The sequence below is a fragment of the Solanum lycopersicum genome, chromosome 8 (genome assembly GCF_036512215.1).
Source record: "Solanum lycopersicum chromosome 8, SLM_r2.1".
Classification (NCBI taxonomy): domain Eukaryota; kingdom Viridiplantae; phylum Streptophyta; class Magnoliopsida; order Solanales; family Solanaceae; genus Solanum; species Solanum lycopersicum.
In genome coordinates this window covers 36,373,136-36,400,203 of record NC_090807.1, presented here as the reverse complement: position 1 = coordinate 36,400,203, position 27,068 = coordinate 36,373,136, and positions in this window count along the sequence as shown.

The following is a 27,068-nucleotide window of genomic DNA, read 5'->3' as shown; positions in this document are numbered from 1 at the left end:
GTGGGATGATGGTGGATACTTTTGGAGCCTTACCCAGATGTTACAATCATGCAACAACTAAAACACCTATTATCTACCTTTCCAGCTATTTTCGTACATTTCCGACTCCTAATAGTTTGTCAAAAGACCAAGGCACACTAACATCCCTTTAAACATACTTCCAATACGTTTTTGTTCTTAAAACTCTTAAATTACAATTAAAAATTCACTTATAAAAAGTGTTTAGACAATATGACACCTACGCTAGGCTTTACAATGAGTCTTGGATTTTCAAGGTGTTACAATAATCACTTTACAGTGAAAAAAAAAAAATTATAGTGAAACCCACTTTACATTGAACCCATTTCATATCACAACAAAGTGAACTCATGTACATTGAGGTTTCCCTAAGAAAGTTATCCTAACACTCACTGAGGTAATACATAGAGGAAGCGCCCATACACCCCCTTCAAGACACACCAATGTGATCCTTAAGACTACAAACCATAGGCTTACCTCGCACGGAAAGCAGTCCAAACCCTAGACTAGACATTAGAAAAACATTCAATGCATTAAGGACTTAACATAATTTCCCTTATCCAATGGGACTTGTAATTTACACTAAGTGCAATGTGAGATTAGAATCCCATACTACTACTCCCACTTAGTGTTCCTTGATAATTCACTTGGATCAAGTACACTACATGCATCATTCATAACTTCATTATATAAACTTGACTTTAAGTTACATCCTTTAGACCTTAGGTCATCTAACTTAATTTATAATATATGATATGATAGTTCATTGATATACATCATATAAAACACACTAAGACCCCCATTTTTGTATTTCTACTTATGCGATGGATAAATAGCACCCCATACCACCACCTACCCTTAAGTAGTACATTCAATTATTAGACTTAGTTCATTCATTCATTTGTGGAGGAATATATTTAACTTACATAGACTATGAGAGCTAGATATGAAATCCCAATACTACCCCTTTTCGGATGAGGGATTTCCACTTGCCTAGGGTATGTTCATTCTTTATGCTTTTACATGCCATTACCAATTGCAACACCTATGCAGTCACATAATTAAGGGATAAGGAAATTTCTACTATGTAACTAATTCTATACTAACGAGGAATACTCATATCAAGAGGTACATTTGAATATATGATCTCAACTCACGAAGTGTAACCACCCTTACTATCTATCCTGTCGTTGCTAGGAATAACTCCCCCACAGAGTCTTAAACATTTTTTACTTTTGTTCACTCACACTAGCTATTCATAGTTATTTGTAATGTAGACTTACTTTTATGGTGTGTTTGGTAGGATTCTTGGAGAAGGATCGAGTCATAAGACGATGAATATGACAATTTAAATCAATTTGATTCGACTTTTCCTTGCCTTTTGTACGAATTCCTCGATCAACCTATTTTTTTCCTTTACTAAATAAACGAAAACAACATATTGGTGATGTTAAGTAGTTTGCTAAATTTATAGACATGACGTTTTTTTGTTATTACATTGGAGCACATCACTAGATTGATTTATTCTTTTTATCTATCATAATTACTGTTAAAAAGATCTATTTTTGATTACTTATAATCTATCCTTAAGTTCACTGGTACCTATTTAAAATATTAATGATATTGTTTTCTTCATTTTACTACATAAAAGGTATTCTTAAATTTTTTCAACTATTTGCTCTTTTTGGAGGTTTGATATGAATTGAAAACTAGGAAGGAACAATTATGAAAAGTACTATTAGATACTTCTAACAACCTGTTTAGTCATTTCGAGCAGCAGATTTTATTTCTGGAAAAACAGGCTGAGGCGACGAACCCAACGACGGACAGTCATGGGCACGACAGACCGTCACAGGGTCCCGTTTCAAAACACTTAGAAAATCTGAAATTGGGTACTGAAAATCGACTCTCTAAACTTCGTAACGGAGTGGCAGGACAAACCGTCACAGGCGTGACGGACCGGCACAAATTATTAAGTGGAAATTGAGTCTCTGACCCTTGCGACGACCTGCAGGACAGACCGTCGCAGGCACGACGGGCCATCGCAGGCACGACGGGCCATCGCAGGTTGCGCAATCCCAGTCTGGGTCGGATTTCTTGATACGTTTTGAGGGACGTTTTTTTACTATTCTTGCCTTAATTATAAAGTTAGTGGGTTAATGTTACTAAGTCTAATTACTTGGGGGTTAAAAGAGGTAACCTTAAGTTAATTAGTGGGTTATTATTGCCATCTTTTATTCTTAATTATATACTAATTAGGGTAAAAGAAAGAGGGTTTGAATAAAGAAAATAGAAAGAACAAGAGAACGAGAGAGAGGATTGAACGAGAGGAAAAACACAAAGCTTCGGAAATTGCTTGCTTGATCATGAATCTTCGGTGGAGGTAGGTTATGGTTTTCATGCTATTCGTAGTAAACTCTTAATAGCAAATGATATGTGTTAGTAGTATTGTAAAACCTTCTATATGTTTAATTGTATGCTTGCATGAATGATGTGATTATGTAATTGTGAATAAATAAGCATGATGAAGCTATTGAATCCCAAATCTTGAAAAGAAACCCTAATCTACTTTGTTAATGGTGATGCCTTGGTATAAAAGAAGGCTTGATGAAAGAAAGTGGTGAGATTAGGGGATCGGGTGCCACGTTCCGGTACCAGGATAGAATATGGATCGGGTGTCAAATTCTGACACCAGGATAGAATATGGATCGGGTGTCACGTTCCGACACCAGGATAGAATATGGATCGGGTGCCACGTTCCGGTACCAGGATAGTATATGAGGATCGGAGTGTCACATTCCGACACTAGAATAGTATATGGATCGGGTGCCACGTTCTGGTACCAGGATAGAATATGCATCGGGTGTCACGTTCCGACACCAGGATAGAATGAGGATCGGAGTGTCACGTTCCGACACCAGGATAGTATATTGAGGAGCGGAGTGTCACGTACCGACACGAGGGGAAAAAAGATAATGAATCTTGAAATATGTTAATATATCCAATCTAATGAACTAAATTCCCAAATGAGTATGATGAGGAGGTGTGAGTCCTCATTGATGTGCTTGGTGTTGTAACCAAGGGTTATGGTAACTGTAAATGCTGCATGCGAAGTATATTAGTTGATTTTATGATATTGCTTAATACATACTTTTTTTTATTTTGAGTTGGCCGATGATATCTACTCAGTACCCGTGTTTTGTACTGACCCCTACTTTTATTGTTTTCTTCTTGTTTATTTGTGGAGTGCAGTAAACGTGCCGTCATCTTCGACTCAACAGTAACTCAAGCCAGTCTTACTACATCGGAAATTCAGGGTGAGTTAATGCTTCTAGCTTGGACTGGATCTTCTTCTTCAAGTCTTGATGCCTTGAACTTCCGGCATGGACTAGCTTCTTATGTATTTTTTAGCTTCTTAGAATACTCTTAGTTTAGTAATTTGATTATAGATGTTCTTGTGATGATGACTTCCACATTTTGGGGGAATAATAGATGTTGAATTTTAGAAGTTAATGAATTGGTCTTTATTTAATGAGTTTAAGTCTTCCGCATTACTTTCTGTTGATATTATATTGAAATGTTAAGGTTAGATTGGTTGGTTCGCTCACATAGGAGGGTAAGTGTGGGTGCCAGTCGCAACCCGGTTTGGGTCGTCACAATACTCATTTGTTGCGACAGGTGCAATAGATAGAGGGAGAGGATGAGGACTGAAAACTTTGGAATCTTTAGGAATAGTTTCAACTAAAAGTTCATTATTTGAACTAGGTATATTGTTAAGCAACACATCAAAAGATTTGAAACAAGAAGTCTTATTAATATATATGGAGTTCTTAACATCATATATATACATATCTTTACATTCATTATCCTCATTCATTAATTCATTAATTCATCAAAAGTATGAGTGCGTATAGATGTGAGTAAACCTTTCACGTAATCTCCACTTTCATAACATTTGCTTCTAAACATGCTTCACATATTACACACTTTAACATGCTTTATATAATCATAATGTTCTTTTAGACATTATCCCTACCATAGTTTTCATAACAAGTTCCACAAAACATAATACGAAGAACAACATCATTAACATCATAATTCAGATAATATACCTTCGTGGCCATATTCACAATACACAAGTAGATTAACATTCATATATGTCATGTAAACACCGCCACCAAAAGGTAGACCACACCATTAAGGAGAATTTCATCATAAGCGTTAAAAAATGTAAGCAACATGCCATTAATACAAGCTTTAACCTCCTACAATAAAAACCAAAATAATACTTCATAAAATAACACTAAGCGCAGTAGCTAAGTCACAATATAACCATAAAGAAATTCTAACTATAACATTATCAAATCATGTTCATTAGACCCATTTCATAAGTAAGTAGTTCAATAAAATCAATAACATGGTCTCATTGAAGTTTCAGCATTAAAATAACTATCTAACAATAGAAATATCATATTTGAATCCATAAAAACATTTTCATGCAAGGTCTATACTTAAGAGTCCAAGATAGAAGAATTAAGTGTTTGAAAACTTCTTTTGAAATTCCTTAGAAATGGCTCCTTCAATAGAAGAGATTTATAGGATGACTACCATACCTCGATGAGAAGAAAAGTCATGATTTCTTTATGAAGAATCGTCCACAACCTGCCCCTCCTAGCCCTTGCTTTAGTCCAAGCTTCTATGGGTTTTGATAGAGTCTTTCGTGAGAGAGGGTTTTGGGTTTTTGAGAAGTCTAAAATTATGTCTTAGTGTTTGAAGCCTCTTAATGTACCTAAAAGACCCTAAAATATTCATCAATGGTTCATAAAAGACTTGGTGAAAATTTACCAAACACCCCAAGACATGGCAGATTTTTGACATGTTTATGAAGGAAACATCGTTGCCCCTTCACAAATGTGCCGTTTTCCAATCGACCCTCCTTATAAGTGGTCCGCCAATTGGGGCTGAGACATCACTTTTTGCAGGGATTTTTTATACTTTAATGTCCATTCAACGCCCATGGTCGACTGGCTGTTGTTAAATAAATGATCCGTCCCATATGGTCGTTGTTGGTCACTACATTGCAGCATATTGCAAAAGGATGGGGTCCTCTTCTAGGGCCCATCGTGGGTCCTAGGTGGGGTACTAACTGAATGTTAAACAACTATAATTTTACATCTAGGTCATAGAAAAATCCCATATAAATTTCAAAAAAAAAGAACAGGTGAGACTTGATGAAACACATGCGGACACAGAAGCACTTTCTAAGGCATATTTTCTGAATGTCATGGTCGTTCTCGGACATTTGACATCCAAACATCACCAAAGATTATAAAATTCCTAAGTACATCAATAAAAATTATTTTAAAACAAGTTGAACTCACGAAACATTTACGAAGCTCTAGTTCACCTTAGTTCATTTTAGGATATTACATTATCCCCCTCTTTGAACAATAATCGTCTTTGAATGACACTAAATTCTTTTAGGAAAATTAGTAACTTACAAAAAGCATACAACATACGAATTCAAGGTTCAAACATTCAAAATCAATACACCACACTTACAAGGAATACCAACTACACATTGACAAGAATTTCCTACGCTACACAGGCAACTTTTTGGAAGTAACTTCCATACTTCAAAATACATTCTTATTATTCATTTAAGGAGTAATTAACTTCTCTGACATTCAACATGCTTAAACACATAATTTCTTCACACATTAAAGCTACAAGTAATGAAAGTTCAATAAAGTCTGTTTTTGAAATTATTTACTGTGAATGCACAATCCTTAACCGTCTTACATACTAAAAATTCGTTAATCCATTTTTCAAGTAATTTTAACATGAAGGGATGTCAACATAAGATACAAATTCATACTAATTACCATTATAACATTATTAAAGAACTTTGAAGCAATAAAATAATATCATTAGCTACACATTAAAAAGAGAAATATAGGTTGACTACAAATTTTCAAAATGTAATCATTATATCATCAATAGAATGCCTAACATTATCACATCGAAGACACTCATAACATTTAGGGAAATGCAACTCATACTAATATGCAAGACTCTTAATAACTACAAAACTAACAAGTATTTCGGTCCTAATCTTGTATAAGGATAAGGAAAGATAAGGATATCAACTACCTTTCTACAAAAATAATTCTCCCCCATATAGGGTAAAGCCATGATAAAGGTTTCATACTTCAATTTACCATTATATCTCTCACAAGGTAGTAACTCATACTTCCCTTACCTTATGCACATTAATACTTAACATCAACCTTACCTTCAAGTATAACATCTACCACTTAGGATTCAATCTAGAACAACACCCTTCAAGATCACCTCACTTATTTCTTAGGCATCACATATCTCAACAAATAGAAAAAAATCTATTGTTTTTAACAACAATACAACATTCGTTAAAAACTCTTCAAATTTACACTTTAGTTCTTCACTATCATTGTAGAAAATCATAAGATATCTCATTTTTTCCCAATAGAGTACTTAATTCAACCATTTGAACTCCTACTATTCTTACAACTTAATAACCATACAATTACACATCATAAAAATCCAAATCTTACAACTCACACATAGCCATATATGGTATCACATCACAATCCTCAAACTAATCTTCACATCTACTCTTCTAGCCATAAATCTATCCTCAGCATCAAAAACCACTATTATTTCCCCAAAAATTAGAAACATCTCCCCTTCAAAGCAATCACATCTAAAAAATCACCTAACAAGGGAAAGAAGAGAGAGACCTTATAGATTTATGTTCAATGGCACGACAAAAGAGTAATGAAGAAACTAAATGTTATGATCTGAGGGTATACCGTAGAAGTTATTATATCCTCAATCTTAACATGGCATCCTCGACCTCTCGGAGGTCTAAGACAAGAATTTAGACATCTTTCATTTCATAATCTTAAAAAAATTAAAAGAAAATTTAAAACTTTTAATAGAACATTATATGATAGAACATCACTTCGTATATATATAAAAGTATATAATAATACATAGTCTGACTCTAAGTCTTTTGTTCCATGTTAAACTTAATATCAATAGAGTTTACACGACCCTTAACAAGAAAAAATAGTATCAAATCTATAACACTTTTAATAACATTTTGGCTATAGGAAATCCTTGAATCTTAAGGATCCGTTTTAATAAACACATGAGATCTATCAAAGCTCTTCCCTTAGGAGACATCCTCTAGCCATCACCACCTACACATTGTGTAAAAAATGAACAAAAATTAAAACAAGAATGGACAAAGTATGCAACCATCCAAAAACATGAATATAAAGAGACATTTCATTTAAAATCATGCAACCCGTCTTTTTATTAAAGTTCATGATTATAAGCACATATAATGTCAATATAGTTCACATACGTCGTATAGACATTGATAGTACTCATAATATAACATAAAACCATTTATCATACTTTGAAGCATATTAAATACATACCACATATATTCATAAGACTTAAACACCTCATTGACATAAACTTCACATAAGGACAATTACCTAAGTCAACTCCAATGTCACGTACGTCAATAATTTTAACGTTATCTAGTCATGCTAATTAAACCAATTTCACAAGCTAAAAGTTGATAAAAAGAATAGACATGATTCCATTGTTGTTTTTACATTAAATTCATCATTTAAAGCTACGAATAACTCATTCTAATCAATAAAACATTTTCATGCAAAGACCCATAGTTAGAGTCAAGGAATAAAGAAAATTGAAGTTTGCAATACTTTTTGAAATCTCTTTGAAATGGATCCTTGCATGAATGAAGGATCAAGGATGACTACTATACCTTTATATGAAGAAACCCACAAGAATTTGGTGAAGAAAATGTGAAGAACTTGGTGCTCTTCCTTAAGGCTTGAAGCATCTTTAGTAGAGGTTTCTGAAGAGAAGGTTTTTGGAGAAATTCGATTGGATCTTTAGGGTTGGAAGTGATGGGACAAATGTGGTTTTATATGAACTAAATGAGTCCACAAATGATCCCCAATGTTCTCAAAATACCCTCACAATATTTGGAACCTTTTTAAACTTGAAATTTAACTTAAAAACATCGACACAAAATCAAGGACATGGCTGCGCGTCGCGAGACAAGCTCCAAATTTTGCCTTTAAAAAATTTCATAGGCAGTGGACCTAGTGTAGCATGCACGTCGTGAGGTGGTCTTCATATTCTCCCCCCTGAAGGCTACCCAAGGCAGCACCTTCTCTAATATTTGTGTGGTTCCCGGAACATCATTCTCGCTATTTCGACCTTTTACATGTCACTTAGGCATAGGAACCATTGAAACTTTATTTCACTCTCAAACAATCCTCGTTAACATCAGTACAACAAACTACGACACACTATGTCAACTTTAACAAATTTTCGGACATCTGGGGCATTTGACATCAAAACACTCCTAAAATTTACAAACGGACTTCTCAGGCTATAATGTAATATTTTAATACATTATTAAATCATGTAACACATGTAAAACTCTAGTTTGACCTATTTCTTTTTTAGGGTTGTTAAAATCTCCCCCACTAAGAAAAACAACATTCCTCGAATGATGCTAAACACTTTCGAGGACTTCATGGACAAAACAAGAAGCATATCACAAAAATAATCAAGGTCAAGAAATTCATAGTCAATGCACCAACTCAAAACGAGAAACAACTTCACAATATATAGCATTAAGCATGTTTGAACAAGTTTTGTAAATCACACAACATACTTATTTAATCATTTATGGAGGAACTACCTTCTCCAACATTAGTCATGCTCTTACACATCATTTGTACACATAGTGATACAATCATTCATTAAAAAGCTGATTAAACCTTATTTTAAAATTCTTTAGTATGAACACTACTTTTTTACAGTAAAATATACTCAAAATTAAAGAATTTACATTCAAGCAATTCTAACGTGAAGGCATGATAACATAAGAGACAAGACAATAAAACCCATCTTATAATATACACATAAAAAACATAATGAATTATGACTTACTAGGGCCTTCACTTTGGATTAGTCGCTTCTTAAGCTCCGATATCATAGAAACATTTTTTTCATATCAACGTTAGGATACGCACCATCATGAGGAGCATGGTTGACCTATTTACCTTTTGCCTTGAGGGTAGGGAAATCTTTCATCTTATGGACCCTATTACTACATCGAAAGCAACAATCCTTGCCGGCAAGACACCTATCCAAGTGTTGGTTCCCACAACTAGTACATCTAGACCACTCCAAAGCATAACCACCTCCTGGAGAAATTTTATTTGAAACCCTTTCCTTGCTCCCTATGGAGTAGTCTTCATTAAAGAACCTCTTATTAGACTTAGCTTCACATGAAAAATCTTATCTACGCCTTTGTCCATCCCTAGTCATCTCCCTAAATTTGGACTCCTCAATTATTTTATCTAAAACCATGATCCTAGATATATCATTATCAATATGAAGCATAGTCTTGTGACATTACTTCTAAACACTACTAGATAACCCCATCACGAACTTATTCATCCTATCATTAGAGTTGGCTACCAAAGATTGGGAATATTTAGAGAGATGGGTGAACTGAGCAAATACTCCTTAAAACTCACTCCCCCTTGACAAAGGTTCATAAATTTTCAATAACTTCCTTTCCCTAGATTCTATGGGAAAGAACATATCAAGAAAAGCCATTTTCAAGACTTCCCAATCTACATGACCTTCCCTTAAGGGTCTCTCATCTCCCCATTGATCAAACCACAATTGAGCCACATCTTTTAGTTTGTAAGTGACTAGTTCAACTTTCTCTCGAAGAGTCACACCAATAGTATCAACCATCTTGATAACCTCATCTATTAAGCCATACAGATGTTCATCATTATAGTGTCATGGAAAGTAAGAGGGTAAATCCTAGTGAAATACAAGATTCTAGAAGTTGGAGTAGTAGCATTGGATTGAGTTTGAACTCCTAGGTTATCTAGATCAGTAACATGATTAGCGATGACATGATCTTGGGTTGTCAGGAATTTATTCAAAGCTTTAAGAGCAACCCTTATCTCCTTATTAGTCATATACCCTTCAACATAGGGAGCTTGAGGACCTTAGGGCATTGGAGGCATTTGGGGTAGTTGAGGTCCTTCATGTTCCGGAGGGGGAACCTCTTTATTCACATCAAGTTGGTCTATTATAAAATCTCCCTCATTCTGGAGATTAATTCTCTCATAGTTACTTGTCCCTCCCCCCTTTGAATGGATGATCTTTTCGTATTCGTGTCCAATAAACACAAGAGATGAAGTTGATAGAAGAATCTTATAGAAATCAAATCTAAGGCACGAATATAGATAAATGAGGAAAAGGGAAACATCTATCGCCTTATTGACTCTCGCCCACAGATGTGTCGCAACTCATACCGATATAAAGAAGACTCTAATAAACGTTGCTTGTGCGACTTTTTCTCACAACTTTATGATCTGATTCCACGTTTGTAAGGAACCGAAAGTACACCATAGAAGTAAGGGAAACCCTTAGGTCTTCACAAGGTGTACTTGATCTTTTGAAGGTCCTGTACTAGTCCCATTACATAAGACATTAAAAGTAGTGCAGAAATTTAAAATTTTCATGATAAATAATAATAAGGAAAACAATTTTTTATAAATAGTAAGTGTAATTTCATCTTCATTAGACAACATAAAGATACAACATAAATATCATAGTGACACGACCCTTAACATTAAAAGAATATACATAATAACTCTTAAATTAGAACATGAAGAAATAGACTAAGCCCATTAGTATACGAGGATGTACTTAGTCTTGAGAGAGTAGATTCCCAAACTTGACATTAAAACATCCACTTGCTTCCAACCTGTACTTATAGAGTATAAGAACATATGAGGTTAGTACAGGACATTGTACTAAGTATGGGATTATGCAAAATTATATAAAAAGAGACAATTTAGTTGAAACATACAAGTCATGCTATTTTGACAAAACCCTTTATTAATTATGTCTAAAGACATCATATAAAACATTCATTTAGCCCATAAGGTTAAGCTTCCATTTTTTACTCAGCATAAAAGCATGCCTGCAATGAACCAAAAATTACACATGAACTACTCCTATCCTAAAATTTCCAAAGGATCCTCAAAGTACGACATAAGGAGATCGCCCATCCAACCTCCTCAAAACCTACTCAAGCCATCCATAAGAATACTAGGGATATGCTTACTTCGTTTCATTTACACGTGTCAGCATTCAATATTAAAGACGGTATAGAAACATAAATATACTTAGGAACAACAGATAAGATCAATATTCAAAGGAAAACCCCAATTTATACTTTTTGCATTGTGAAAGTAGCCTCCCATACTACCACTTCCACTTAGTGATTCCTAGGAATGACGTTAGAATAGGTAAATCATATTCATCATATACTATGATTTCATCATACATGTCATAACATGAACATGATTCATTATCATTTAGCTTAAATTCACATTACATTCATTTACATCATATCATGACCCATTCATCCATTTCATATAAGAACACACCAAGACTCCCTCCAATTGTCTACTTGTGCAATGAACAAGTAGAGTACCATTGCACCATCTACCCTAAGTATTAAAACCTTAAGAAGACATAGTTAATTTACATAATTTTTTGGTGCTAGATTTAACCGACATTGTCCATGAGATCTGGACATGAAATACTAGTACTACCTTTACCGGATGAGAGATCCCTACATTCCTAAGATAGGGTCATATTCTTTAGCTTTACATTTATTCTCAAGTAGTTTAACCTATGGCTCGCATTGTTAAAGGATAAGGAAATTACTACTGTGTAATTCACTATCTACTAGCGAGGAGCACTCATCTTAACAAGTACATTTGATAAAACATCTCTACTCACGAAGTGTACCCGCCCTGTATCGCCCCAAAACCATGTAAGGTGAACTATGGAATCGTGAGTTATTCTTGATTTAATTTTATGTTAAAATTAGTAACATTAGTTTAATTATTCAGTATGTGAATTTTAGTTAAGTTTGGAGGTCAAACGTCAAAGAATGTCCATAACGTTTGAAAGGTGTGCCTTTAAAACTACTTGTGTGTCTTCATGTGTTTCAGTAAGTTTTACGTGTTCGTTTTTCTTTATATTGATGTAGAATGTTCATATGAACTATATGAATTAGTTTAGGGGTTCAAAATTTTGTAAATACCACAGTTAGGACTCACAAGGGGCCCTAGAGAAGGGCAAAAGACTTGGACCAAAAAATTCCTGTAACGCCCCAAAATGAACTAAGGTGAACAAGAGACTCATGGTTGTTTAATGAGTTTATTTTATGTTAAAATTAGTTAATTTAGTGTTCTTAAGCAGTGTATAATGTTTGGTTAAGTTTGGAGGTCAAACTTCATAGACGTTTGGAGGGAACACTTTAGATTTTAATTGTGTGTCTTGACGTGTTTGAGTGAGTTTTACGTGTACGTTTTAGTTGAAACTTGCATGAGATGTTCCTAAGACCAAGACGAGATATTTTAGGGTTTTAACATATGTGTACGACCCCACATAGGACCAACAAGGGCCCTAGATGAAGGTCCCAAGACTTGGATTAAATTACTAAAGCAATGACTAAACGACGACCCTAAGGACAGTCCGTTGTTCCACTAACGGTCAGTAAATCAGTCGATTGTCCCTGAAGATTCACAATTTCAAGGCTCCATTTTGAGCTACGTGTCAAACCACGAGACCCTACCAATGTTACATTAATGGATAGAGAGTTCGTTTGTTAGGTCTCGTCAGTGAGGTCTGCCAAAAGGTGTAAGTTTCTACCTTTGCTTGGGGTGTTTTGTAAATTCACCCCAAGTATTTTTTGAACCTACGACGTTAGGATTACTGTTTTTAGTTACATTGAAGTGTTCTAAACCCTAAGACCTCATTTTAGACCCCTATTCCTAAAACCCAAAACCCCTCTCTCAAAAAAGATTTTCTCAAGTCTCCATGGAAGCTAGAATTGAAGAAATGCTAGGAAGGCTGTTGATGGTTCTTTATTCAATAAAATTAATTGGTATTGAATCAATGTCAAGTATGGTATCAATGGTTTAATTCTCTTCCATTCAAGGAGTCCATATTAATTAATTTTCAAAATGGGTTCTGAACCCTAGTTTCTTTTATATGGTTATTGCATGAAAATTTTTTGAATGACTTATTAATAATATTTCTAAGGTTATTTGGTTATTTTAAGGTTATAAATTCAATGAAATCATCTTGAAGCATTTCATCTAAAGTTGGCTGAAGAAATAGGTTATATGAGCATGCATTGATAGCTTTTGAGCTTTGATTTCTTATTGTTGTTTTTGTTGTTTAGCTACTGCCCAATGGGATAATTCATGACGAATTATTGAATAAAACATTACAGTTTATTAAATCATGGATTAAAGGGTAATTTTATTATGTTTTTTAGTTTCATTTTGACATGCTCTTGAATTATAAGGTCCACCATCTTGGTGGCAATGTTTATTTGAATTGTAGTAATGTACAGTTACTAGTTTATTGTGAATAATTCTATTAATGCTTGTTATTTTAAGTAAGATCATAACTATTATATTCTTTATAAATGTGCCTTATGAAGTGATTAAGTGAAGTAGACTAGAGTGTATGGTTGAAGTAAATTATTCTTGTTAATTTCTTTACAAAACTAATTAAGAGAAGTATGTTAAGCATTATGTCTAAAGGACTTATAATATTATATGAATTATGTAAAGTATGTGATCTGATGTATGAAGGTCTAGGAGTGCATAATATTTAAATGGAAATGATTGAAGAGTAGGTCAAGGTGAGCTCACATGTGCACACACACTCACACTAGAATGAAAGAATGAAGCTAAGTTAAGACATAAAGGGTTTTTTTGGGGTTAACACTATTCGTGAGTTGAGATAAAGTGTTTACTAAAAACCTCGCTATATAATATGAGACTTGTAAGATAGGTAAGAGTATTAATACCTTTCGTGAGTTGAGACGTGGTATTAACTAGTTATCCTTAAAATGTAGTTTATAATTTTTAGAATCTGTGGGAATTTATGTCTTGACCTAGAGGATATGAAGAAAAAGTGGTTACACTTCGTGAATTGAGATGTTGTATTCCAATGTACTTGTTGTTGAGATAAATACTACTCGTTTGTAGAGAATAAGTTACTTAGTAAAAATCTACTTATCCTTTACCTATGCATCTGCATAGGTGTAGCTATTGCGCAAGCTATGTAAAAGCTAAAAGAATGACCTCATTCTAGGCAAGTGAAGACCCCTCATATAATAGAGGTAAATATCGCTATTCAATGGCTAGCTCCCATGGTCTATGTCGGTAAATTTAAAACAGAAAAAACCAATGAATGTGCTAAGTCTTCTAAAAGAGTATTATACATAGGGTAAGTAGTGGTGCGGGACGCTATTTATCCATTGCACTAGGTAGGAATTCCAAAAGGTGAGTCTTGGTGATTCTTTATCAATAAAGTTCGGGCTTTCCATTCTTCCTCACTCCACATTTTTTAATAAATAAGCCCCACGGGCCCCTCTCTTATAAGGAAGGAAATAAAATAATCTCAATTTTACAACAAATCAGGTCCGATGGCTGTTCTCCAGTAACCACAATGATATAGGGACTCTTTTTTTTATCTTCAGTGCCATTGCTGGAGTGACAGTCATATTATTATCAGTACTGATTCGTATTTAATTGAAACGACTCGATGATCAAATTCTTGGTGGGAATCATCAACTTTATAATGTTTAATAACGGCTCATGTTAATTGAATGAAATAAGTCTCCTAATAGAATGTACTACATAGGGTAGGTGGTACTATGGGATGCTAACTATCCATTGCACTAGGTAGGAACTTCCGATAGGGGAGTCTCAATGCTAATTCTTCTAAAACAATGTGCTACACAGGGTAGGTGGTTGTATTGCACTAAGTTGCCATTCCAAAAGGGATTCTTAGTGGGTTGTAAGGTGTTCTTCTATTGTATTGTCATTGAGTGGGTGCTTGTTCTTCCGAGGTGAGTAAGACGAAAAGGGAGGTACTCTTGAGGGTTGCTTTGGTGTGTATTGACTGAGGCATATGAATACTTCTATCATGTCTTACCTTAGTGAGTCTCACAATGAACTTATGGATTGTTCTTGAGTAGTGACGGCTTGTGCTTGGGTTTTAATGGCTTGGTCTATTTGGATCAGAGCGACCCTTATGTTCTCATCCGTCAAAGTAGGAACATTCCCTAGAGCTTTGTCATCATTGGAATCATCTTCAAGATAAGGGACTTGATCTCTTTGGGGAGGAATTATCATATTGGCAATCTCTTCGTAAGTCTTCGTGTTGTATTCTTTTGAGTATTTAATTCCTCAAACCAAAATACAAGTTTAGGTGAAAGCAAACAATAAGTAGTAAGATAGACTCATGATATGGATTTCCAAGAAAGAGAGTATTTCCTAAGCATCTCATAGATTCCTATTTGTAATTCAGGTGTACTTCACAATTATGAGAATTAATCCACATAGACGTTGTTGAGAGAGACATCAGCATCAATGTTATTCAACATCATGCTCTCATAGAACGTTTCTCACATACGTGGAGTGCCCCCTAGGCATAACTGACATTATCATCCTCTTTGAGGAGAAAAAGTAGCCTCTTAGCATATATCATTACATTCATAGGTTAAAAATACAGAATTTTTTTTATCTTTTTATTACTTCTACATTGAGGTTTACATAGACCTCTACATACACTAATATATTAATTAAGAGTATACATAGACCCTTTTTATAGGAAAATTAGATATAATTCTACTTTAATTGAACATAACTTTATATATAAGATAGAACATAGTCTTTAAAGAGAGTATCATATCATAACCATCTAACAAGATTATACAAATTTGGGAAAAGCCCATACATTAATATAAAATAGCACCATATAGGTTATACAATCCGTACTCAAATGAAAATAGAAAGAACGTAACGGTCATAAAGTTGTAACATCTTCATAAGTTCAATATTGGCACCACCCTTAGAAAGTGAGGACCTACCCACTTGGATGATTGAGAAATTCAAAGTATTCTCCAAAGTCGTCTCAGAGATTCTTCAACGACCGTAACCTAAAACATTAGGAAAAAGGGAGAAAAAGGGGTAAGTACACTACTTATACTAAGTATGAGATCATAAGCACATAAAAGATCAAATTATGCTAAAAGGGACGCTTCATTCAGACATGAAATTTTACCTTTTGAAAGCCTTATACATAACCAAGCCAGTCATACCAATAAACAACACATATGCATTAAGTCAAAGCAATTAACATGCATATTAACATATTTGCAGCAATAACAAATACAACCCTATCATCAACTAATAACAACACAACCATTATTAAGGGTTCATGATATCATAATAAAGAAAGACAACTAACCATGGATACTCATAAAATCATGAAGTGAAATGACCAAACAAAGCCCCATACATTACTAGATCATGTAACTAAAGAAAAACCATCACCAATATAAAACTTCACATAGACAAACTTTTATCGACACATAACTTCATACTTTAGCAATATAGACCAAATACATGTCATAATAGCATCCATCACAATTTAATGTAATTTACATATAATATCATCATGTTATCATTCATTCTTATTCATTATCATATACATACATAATATCAACCCTCTAAGGCTTCCCTCTAGTCAAACTAGTGCAAGGCATAGGTCGAGTACCATGCCCCTACCTAGTCAAAGTAAAACATCTCAAGTCACCCTAGTTGATTTATAATTATTACTTGATTTATATTTAGGGACCACTTTCCTTAAAATGACTACAGGATCTAACTGCGGAATCAAGTCTTGTGAAACTTTACACCAATGGAAGGTTGTCTACCGGCCAAAGTAAAACAAAACATAAACTTATCTTTCTAAGTGGAACCACTTGATAGTCTTCCTATGGGGGAAAGATAGTTAATAACTAAGAGATTAATACAATCCCTCGGCTTATTACTTGGCAAGTGGGGCATCCTCTCGTGGGAATGCATTGGATGAGTATCCCTCATTGGGATTCAACAACCCATGTGAAACTATAGGGTGAATCTTCTTCTATGGGAACTTATCTTCTCCCATTGTGAAGTTGACTATGTGCTAAGCTAAGTCCTTTTTTTAAATTCCTTTAGTGACTTTATTAATAATCATAGCTTATTGTAGGTCGTTGGGTCTAACCCTTGTAAATTCATAATCATCATAGCTAAATAATAATTGCATGTGTATAATCCTTTCATCACAATTCATATAAGTGAGGTTAACACATTTACATATTACTTTTTAATAAAGCACATTGGTAAATCATTAACCGTACTTATAACATTAACATCTTAGACAAAACCTAACAAATCATAGTCAAGACATTTCAATTCAACATCATTCCAACCATATCAATCCTAATACAAGAAAATATCCAATACAACATCATGACCAAATCACAAATAACTATAATTTGAAGTAAAGAATACGGATCATTAGGCATACAAAGTATACTTCATAATATATCATCAAGGTCTTAGATCAACCTTTAACTGAAGCCTATTAGGGTATAGTTTAAACATATAACATTAACCAACATAATCACAAGGGTATTAAATAAGTACATCACAATTCATCACTAGTTCATAACTTAAGACAAGATATTTAGGTCATCAATTCACATTATACTTCATAGCGTAGATGAAATTCTCAAGAACTAGCATTATAGGCCAATAATTCATCCTAATCTATTAGTGGTTAATAAAATAACATAATATAGTAATAATTCAATCAATAACCAAGTTAATGGAACCAACATTAAGCAATTCATATTAAGCTCATAACCTAGGGTTAAGGGGTAAAGGTCATCATCTATTAACAAGATTAAACAATAAAGATATATCACAATTAAGTTAAAATAAATGTTAATATATTCATATTATCCAAAATAAATCATAAACAAATCAATTCATAACATCAATTTCGAGATTGGATGAAACCCACATGAAAAGACAACTTTTGAAATTACATTGGAGGAACCCTTTTAGGAAAGATCTTTCAAAGGTGAATTAGATAACATACCTTACTAATTGATGAAGATTGACTGTGAAATATGACTTTTCATCCCTTAAACCCTCCCCTAGCTAGGTCTTCAATGGAGTTCTTCACTAGAGAGAGAAAGAAGAGAGAAGAAAGTGAATTTGGGTTTGTGAGTTACAAGAGCTTAGATAAGTTTAGTGGGGTTGTGGTCTTTATATGGGGTGTTAATTTAGATAATTAAGCTTCCCTTAAAACCTAAATAACGCCCTAAACTTATAATAAATTAGTTTGAACTATGTTTAAACCTGCAGAAAATTTTACCCCTAAATGGATCATGGGTCAACCGACGGCCAACCCTCTCTTCGGTGCTCCACATTCGTACTTTGATTCAGATACTGTGCAAAAGAGAACCTTAAAGTATTTGACTAATTGTTGTTCGACATATGGAATCGATGTTGTGTTTATCCACACATGCCTCGTCGACTATCTTTGTTAGCGCACACTACACATGCAGTGTTTGACTCCAACATGCAAAGGTCCTCCTCAAGGGCCCTTTGTTTGTAATTTCGGAGTCGTACCCATGTGTTTCAACTACGAATCTACATAAAAATTGTAAGTCACTATAACAACATTCAAAAATGAACATTTATCAAAACTTCACAAAAATTCAAGAAATTTCAATTTTTAGGCATTATTTTCATTATTAATAAGAACTACTAACCTATGTTATCAAATAAATGACAGTAACGGGAATTAATGTTGGCCTCGGCCTTCAATTTTCACCCTCAATAAGCTTATTCATCCATAACACCTTTAAGGAAAACACCTCTTTATTCCTGAATCTCATTACTTGGTTATCAAGAATTTGAACCGGAAAATCCTCACAGGAAAGGTTGTCCTTCACACAAGCACCTCAATAGGAAGAATAGACTCGGGACCACCAATTCATTTCTTAAGCGTGGAAATATGAAAAATCAGATGAACCGAAGTCCATTCACTAGGAAATTTAAATTCATAGGCAACCTGAACAATCCTTTGCAAGATTTCATAGGGACCCGCATAACAAATACTAAACTTACCTTTCTTTCCAAATATAATAAAACCCATTCATAGTCTAAAAAAATTGAATAAAACTTATCTCCTTCTTCAAACACTACGTCCCTCATCCTATGATCAGCATAAGACTTTTATCGACCATAGGCCGTTTGGAGTCTGTTCCTTATTATGTGAACTTTTTTCAAAGTCTAATAAACAAATAGGGACGAGGAATCGAAGACCCACTGACTTCAATCCACCCAATAGGACATCTACACCTCCTACCATACAAGGCTTCATAAGGATCCATGGATATGTATGAACGGAAACTATTATTGTATGGAAACTCCACCAAAGGTAACTGCTTATCCAGACATCACTTGATTGATGAAACAATCTCTAACCATATCCTCAACGTATTGTATAGTATGCTCCGCATGACCATCCGGTTGGGGATGAAATGAGATACATTATTTCACCTTCACACCCAACCCTTCTAGAATGACCTCAAAAACCTAGATGTGAATTTGCAACCCGATCTGATATGAACGATAAAAGAATACTATGGCTGACACACAATATTATCTAAGAAGGTCTTTCACTAATCCTCCGCTGAATAAGAAGACTTGACAGGAGTAAAACGAGTGGACTTGGTCAACCTATCCACAACTTCAAATATGGAGCCATATTGTTTTTGAGTAAAAGGAAAACCAACGATAAAATTTATATTGATGCTTTCCCACATAAAAGTAGGAATTTTCACTTCATGAAGTAAAGCATGCAGCTTTTGATGTTCGCTTTCACTTGTTCGCAATCTGTACACTTAGGAACGAACTCCATTATGTCCTTTTGAAACTTTCCCACCAATAGACTTCCCTGAGGTCATGGTACATCTTTTTCAAACCGGGATAAATGGAGTAAAGTGACCCATGAACTTCCTAATGATTTTTGTTCCTAACACCATCTACATTGGGAACACCCAAACTTCCTTGATAACTAAAGACACTATAGCACCCAAGCAGAATGGCTAATTAAGCTTACCAAGAACCAATTTCTTTAACACCATCAATGGTTGATCAAGGTGTTTCTTTGCACATAAACTCAACCACTTAAGATGAATCGGAGTTATGAAGGACAATAAAGTCACCATTCTAAGAATCTTTCAATCTTATACCCAAATAGCAAACATATGAACATCTTTCACTTAGTCTTTGTTGGCTTCCTTTACATTAGACAAACTACCCATGGTCATACGACTTAGACTATCAGCAACCACATTAGCCTTGCCGGGGTGAGAGAGAACACTCATGTCATAATCTTTTAACAATTCTAACCATCTTTTTCTCAGAGGTTCAACTACTTTTAAGTAAAAACATTTTAGAGACTTTTTTAGTCGGTAGAAATATCAACATGAAAACCATATAAGTAATTCCTCTATATTTTAAAGGTAAAAACCATGACTTCTTACTCAAGATCGTTAGTTGGATTGTTCTTCTCATGCACCTTAAGTTTTATAAAAGCGTAGGTAATTACTTACCCATGTTGCATAATAACACACCAAAAACCCACTTAGGATGCATCACAATATACAACAATGTCCTTTCTACCCTCCGGTAAAGTCAACACCAGAGCAGAAGTAAGACTATCATTCAAGATTTTGAAGCGTTTCTCACATGCCTATGACGATTCAAACTTCTTACTATTTTGGATCAAAGTAGTCAACGGAGATACAATGGACGCAAAACCATCCATAATCCTCCAATATTAACCCACTAGACCCAAGAAATTCCTAATGTTTCTTGGAGTCAATTGTCTTAGAAAATTTGTCACCGCCTCTATTTTTCTAGGATGAACCTCAACTCCTTCACTATAATTGATATGACGTAGAAATGCCACCGATCTCAACCCAAACTCACTATTGTTATACATTGCAAAAACTTGATGTGCTTTATGTTATTGCAATACCACTATCAAATGACCCATGTGTTCACCCTCATTTTCCGAATATACCAATATGTCAACAATGAAAACAATGACAAATGAATCTAGGTATCTTTGAAACACCCTATTCATTAGATTCATAAACGTCACAGGAGCATTAGGAAGACTAAATGACATTACTAAGAACTCATAGTGACCATATCTAGTTCCAAATGTCATCTTTGGTATATCATTACCTTTCACCCTAAGTTGGGGATACCCCAATCTAAAGTCAATCTTGGAAAAGTAGTTTTCCCCTTTGAGTTGATCCAACAATGCGTTAATTCGAGGGAGAGGATACTTGTTCTTAATAGTGACTTTATTGAGTTGGTGATAAACAATGCGCATTCAAAGGGACCCATCCTTCTTCTTCACAAATAAAACCAGAGCACCCCATTGAGATTTACTATGTCTAAAAAAGTCTAAATCTAGTACATCTTTGAGTTGAGCCTACAAGTCTTTCAATTTTGCCACAACCATATGATAAGGAGGAATTGAAATGGAATTTGTATCCTATAGCAAATCGATACAAAAATAACTTTCCCATTTAGGGGAATACCGGGAAGATCATTACAAAAGACACCACAAGTTCATTTACTACGAGGACCAACTAAATAGGTTATATTTTAGAGTGTAAATCTTGGAATCTTACTATGTTATATAGAAAACCCTTTGAGATCATTTTGAATGCTTTTATATAAGAAATAATACAACCTCTAGTAATTGAAATTCCCCCAATCAATTCTAAAACGGGGTCAATTAGAAATATAAGAAAGCGTGCAACCAATCAATACCCAAAATGATATCAAAATAAAGCATATCAAGTTCTACTATTTCAACATAAGAAACTCTATTGGGAAACATTATAGGATAATATTTATACACACTTTTGGAAACAATGAACTCACCCACAAGGGTATATACTATAAAAGGTTCAGGCAAGACATCGGGCAAAATGTTAAACTTTTATGCTACAAGATGAGTAAAAAATTACACGGTAAAAGAAGGATCAAGTAAAACATATACATCAATGGATAAGACTTTCAACATGTCTGTCACCATATCGGGAGAAGTCTCTGGCTCACCCCTAGAGCCGAGAGCATATAAACTATTATTCTAAGGAGCATCATTAGAACCACTTGCTTGAGCTTGACCACCCATATTTTAAACATTCATATTAGGAAAATCCCTAACCTTGTTTACACTCTTGGAAAAATCAAAACAATTGCACGTTCCAACGAAGCCTTTACCAAGATGACCCTTTCAATATTTGGCACATGTAGGCTTCTCATTTTGTGAGTTTTCACTCTTTCCCTTTTGGGCCCTAGGTTTTTGTAACTTATCATCTTGAGTCTAAGGTAACTTGGATTGAACTTGATTATAGAACCTCTTCTTTAACCTAGAATTTTCTTTCATGTCAAACCTATCCTTTCAACAACCACCATCAAATTATTTTGACCTCTTGGAATCTCTACTCTGTCTCTTAACCCTTGTCTCATCTAATTGTCGAGCATGAACCATGATACGAGAAATGTTCATATTTTAATTTCTCATAGGTGAGTGACATTCCTCTTCAAAATCATCCTACACCCCAATAGGACCTAAACCCCTAATCTCACAAATTAAAGACAAATCCTCAACTCAAAACAAAACATCTCCATTCTTCTCTTCAAAACTCCATTGTTGAAGCTTTGAAGCTTCAAGGAACAAGATAGATTTTTCATGTTTTTCTCCATCAGTCTTGTAGGATTTTCATGACAATTAAGGTGGTTATTCATCCTTGAAATCTCTTTATTCAAGGAGTCAATTCGAATAATTTTAAAATAACATGAATTCTCCAATTTTGTGATATCGCCATGGGTTCTTGCATGATAGTTTTTGAATAAATGTTTTAGGATTGAATTTATATTAATACAATTTTCTAAAGTAATAATTCATATGAACCCATGCAAATCATGCAATCCTTATTTTGACTATATTATGGGTGTTTTGATAATGTCTCAATGCTTATGAATTCTAGTGTATTTTTCACTAGGCTATTTAATGATGTAAGAATTATATTTAGTTGATGTGTAGGTTTTGCTCCGATGGATAAATATATGTTTAATTGACATAGATTCTTTGAGTATTGTGATTTCTTTATTGAATAGATGACCATAGGAATGGGTAAGGGCCTAATTGTATTTTAATGGACGAGTTAGTTACGGATTAAAGTGGTGATAATGGATTTGGTGGTACGCTTCCCTAATTATCTTTATTTTACGTAATGTATCGCTTGAATTATGCTATGATTTGAATGATCCACTTGTGCTGGCGGTGTTATGTGTTTTAATTGTGAATTCTGTTGCCTTGTAAGTGAATTAAGGTGATAGTATATGTTCTTCAATTTATGATGTGAGGTGATCATGTTAGACTTATACTATGTCCTTGTATATATTGTCTTAAATTTGATTCTTTATTCTTCCTACTTGGTTGTGGAGTCTTATGATGGTTATAGTGATGATATTATAGTAGAGAATAGGGTTACCTCTGATGTTTGTTATGCCGATGTGCTTATATAATGATATGCTATATGTCAAGATATGTGTGTCTTGTCTTGGTAGACTTGTGTACCTTACTTGATACATGTACATTATAAATATGAATGTTTTGACATAGTAAGGTTACGCTCTTTTTTCTTGTATGTGTATGTATGAATGTTGAATGAAAGTCTAGAATCCGTAGACCTAAGATAGTGCCCTTCCATGCATCACTAATATATGGAAGATTCTATGTATAAAGAACGTTAAGAATGAGCTATGCTTAAATGAAGTGCAGCCCTTGTTGACCCATCTTTTTTATGTGTATTATGACTAGTTAATGACTAGTACCTTTTTATATATCCCTTTTTACTGAACTTACTCTATGAGAACAAAGGTTTTCATCGAGTGAATATGTTATGGTTTGTACCTTAACATAAGAAGAAGACTAGAGTAGAATGTATCTCTACTTCATAATGAGACTAGAGTGAATAAAATACCTTGATAGTTCTTAACCATGTCCCTAAATGAGATGCGTACGAGCTCTACCTTGGCATGTAGAAAACCCTCCATCGGAGTAGGGTAGACTACGGATTCCATGGCTAGCTAGTATATTTTTTCAGTTATTGACTATTCTCATCATATGGGATACATGCTAATGTTTGATAAGTACTAACAAGATTAGGTAGTAGAATGAGATGTTATCTAGACATTGAATGATTAGGCTTTGAATATGTTTGTGTGTGAGTACCCTAGGTATTCTTGTAGACCATTATATGAACGTTCATAAGTGATGAATGTTTTCTTTATGACTTAGTGAACATAATGATTTTCGTATAGGAATTGTAATTAAAAAATAAGTATTTACAGTAATTGAGGTTTTCTTAGGTAGTCTTGAAAAGGATGTATGTGCGATCTCTTCATGTCTTATTTAGGTGAGTCTTAAAGGTGTCTCGAATTGGAAGCTTAGATTAGCTTTCATTCAATCAAAGAGTTGGTATGTCATCAATAGATTTAAGGACATCTTGATGTTTAGATTTTCTTATTGAAAGTACTGTAATCGACTTCACTATTTATAAAAGAAGTATAGGTCGTGTCCCAATATATTTGTATGTATAAGATTGACACTTTGAGACTTTTCCTTTCATTATGTTTTTCTATAAAAGAAAAATCTTAATGGATTATTATTTCGTGTGAAAATTTTTAATTCTGCACTATGTTACATACATGTATGCAATGAATGGTACAAAAGGACTTATACAAGACCTACTAGATGTCGAGTACGCTGTTTTCCGATTTTAGAATTTCCTAACTTCTAGGGGGAACTCTTGGGTTGTTAGAGGGTAATAATAATATCCTCTACTTCGGAAACATTTGTCATCAAATGAAACCTTCGTAAACACTCCTTAAAGAACAAACTCTAAACTAGCAGCACATCATGCAGGCCTTATTATCTTAATGCACACACCCAATAAAGGATACTTTAACTATAATTTAGACATAGCTAATGCAACTTGAAACACATAAACGAAAAATACTAATTCTACTCCAAGGATACCCATAGATACACATAATCATATAACAACCTTATGGACAATTACTTCACTGTCCGACACTTGGGAGTATGCCACACACATGTACTTCTAACTTCAAATTCATCATGATAAGGAAAATCTCAGGTCAAACAAAGAAAGTCATACTACCAAGCAAATTTCAAATTTTTCGTAATTAAATAAGGAAGCACATGACGGAAACAGACATGAGAAGATCACTTTCGATCATCCCTTGATTGGAGAGTATAGAACGTATTCTTTTTTGGAGGGCTATCTCCCAAATCAGTAAGAGTAACTTTCTTATCCTCCCATCCTTTAGACTTTATATCTTGACATTCTCTCACCTTCTATAAATCCTTCGCACACACAAAAAAATCATCCATTCCAGCTAGACACTTACAAACATGAATCACTCCACACTTGGGGAAAGTATACATGGAAAATGTAGACAACTACCATTTTCTTCATAAACCTTTGATTTGTTTGAAATATCTTAGCCAGAATAACTGTGTTTTGTTCTAGAGATAGCATGGAAAAACATATCACTTTGAAACCGAGTCCTCTTATTATCCCTAGACCTCTATTTCATTAGTTTTGACTCTCTATTATTTGTTGAAAAATACAATGAGACGTGTGTTATCCATATCATAACGAAGCAATGTCATACAACATTCTTCATTTACTAATTCATACACCCAATTCATAAACCTATTAATCAAGTCTCTAGGGTTTTTCACCAAGCATGGAGCATACATATACAAAAGAGTGAATTTCAAGGAATATTCCTTATCACTGAAGTTGTCTTGCTTAAGGTTTATGAATTCCTTCAATTTAGCCTCCGTCAATTCTCTTGGAAAGAACCTTTCAAGGAAATCCGAATTGAAAGTCTCCAACTCTATACACCCTTGCTCTACCGGCATATTATCTTTCCATTGTTTATACCTCACTTGAGCTACATGTTTCAATTGATAAGCAGCTAGTTCAGCTTTCTCTATAGAAGTTAATACCATAATAGAAATATTCTTATTGACCTCATCTATGAACCCATTTGGATTCTTCTCCACCTTTGAGAAACTAAATTCCAGAGGGATCATTCTTAACAATTTCTCAATCTTATAAAAACTCATTCCTCCGATAGGTTTTTCTAGAGCCACCACCTACCTATTACCTTAGGCCAGCTTGCGCCAAAAAAGTTCATAGATGTCCAAAACTCCATTAGACTTACATTCCCCATTGGATGTTCATTAGGTACTTGAGGAGGAAATTGTTATCCTTGGGGAGAAACATGATCTTGCACTTGGGGAGGAATCTCTTTATACCCATTTCCATCTCGTTCCCTTATAGCATTATTTTTTAGCCATAACATACACAAAATCGTAGGCAAAATTATAAAAATCCCTACCAAATCAAAATCCATAGCCTCCTACTCATAGATTTGTCGTGACTCACACCAATGAATAAGACTCTACTAGACGTGTTTTTGAGACATCCTAAGACCATTTCATAACTTTATGCTCTGTTACCACATTTGTAATGACCGGGGAGCAACCCCTAGAAATAACATGCCATACTTGACCTCACGGGGGTCTTGTGCATAACATCATGTGAAAATGGAGGGAATTGAAAAAAATTCTTAAACATAACTTTTAGAACAATGTAAGCCCTCCTAAATAATTCTAAAAAACATTTACGTAATTATGAATAACAAAACATACTTAATAACACAAATGAAACAAAAGTGTGTTGTCCTCGTGTACAACGAGGACATAATATTGAAAATTCTATCCTTTATAGCAACTCAATCTCATCAACACCCTAAATTGGATTAGTATGTAGGCAAATA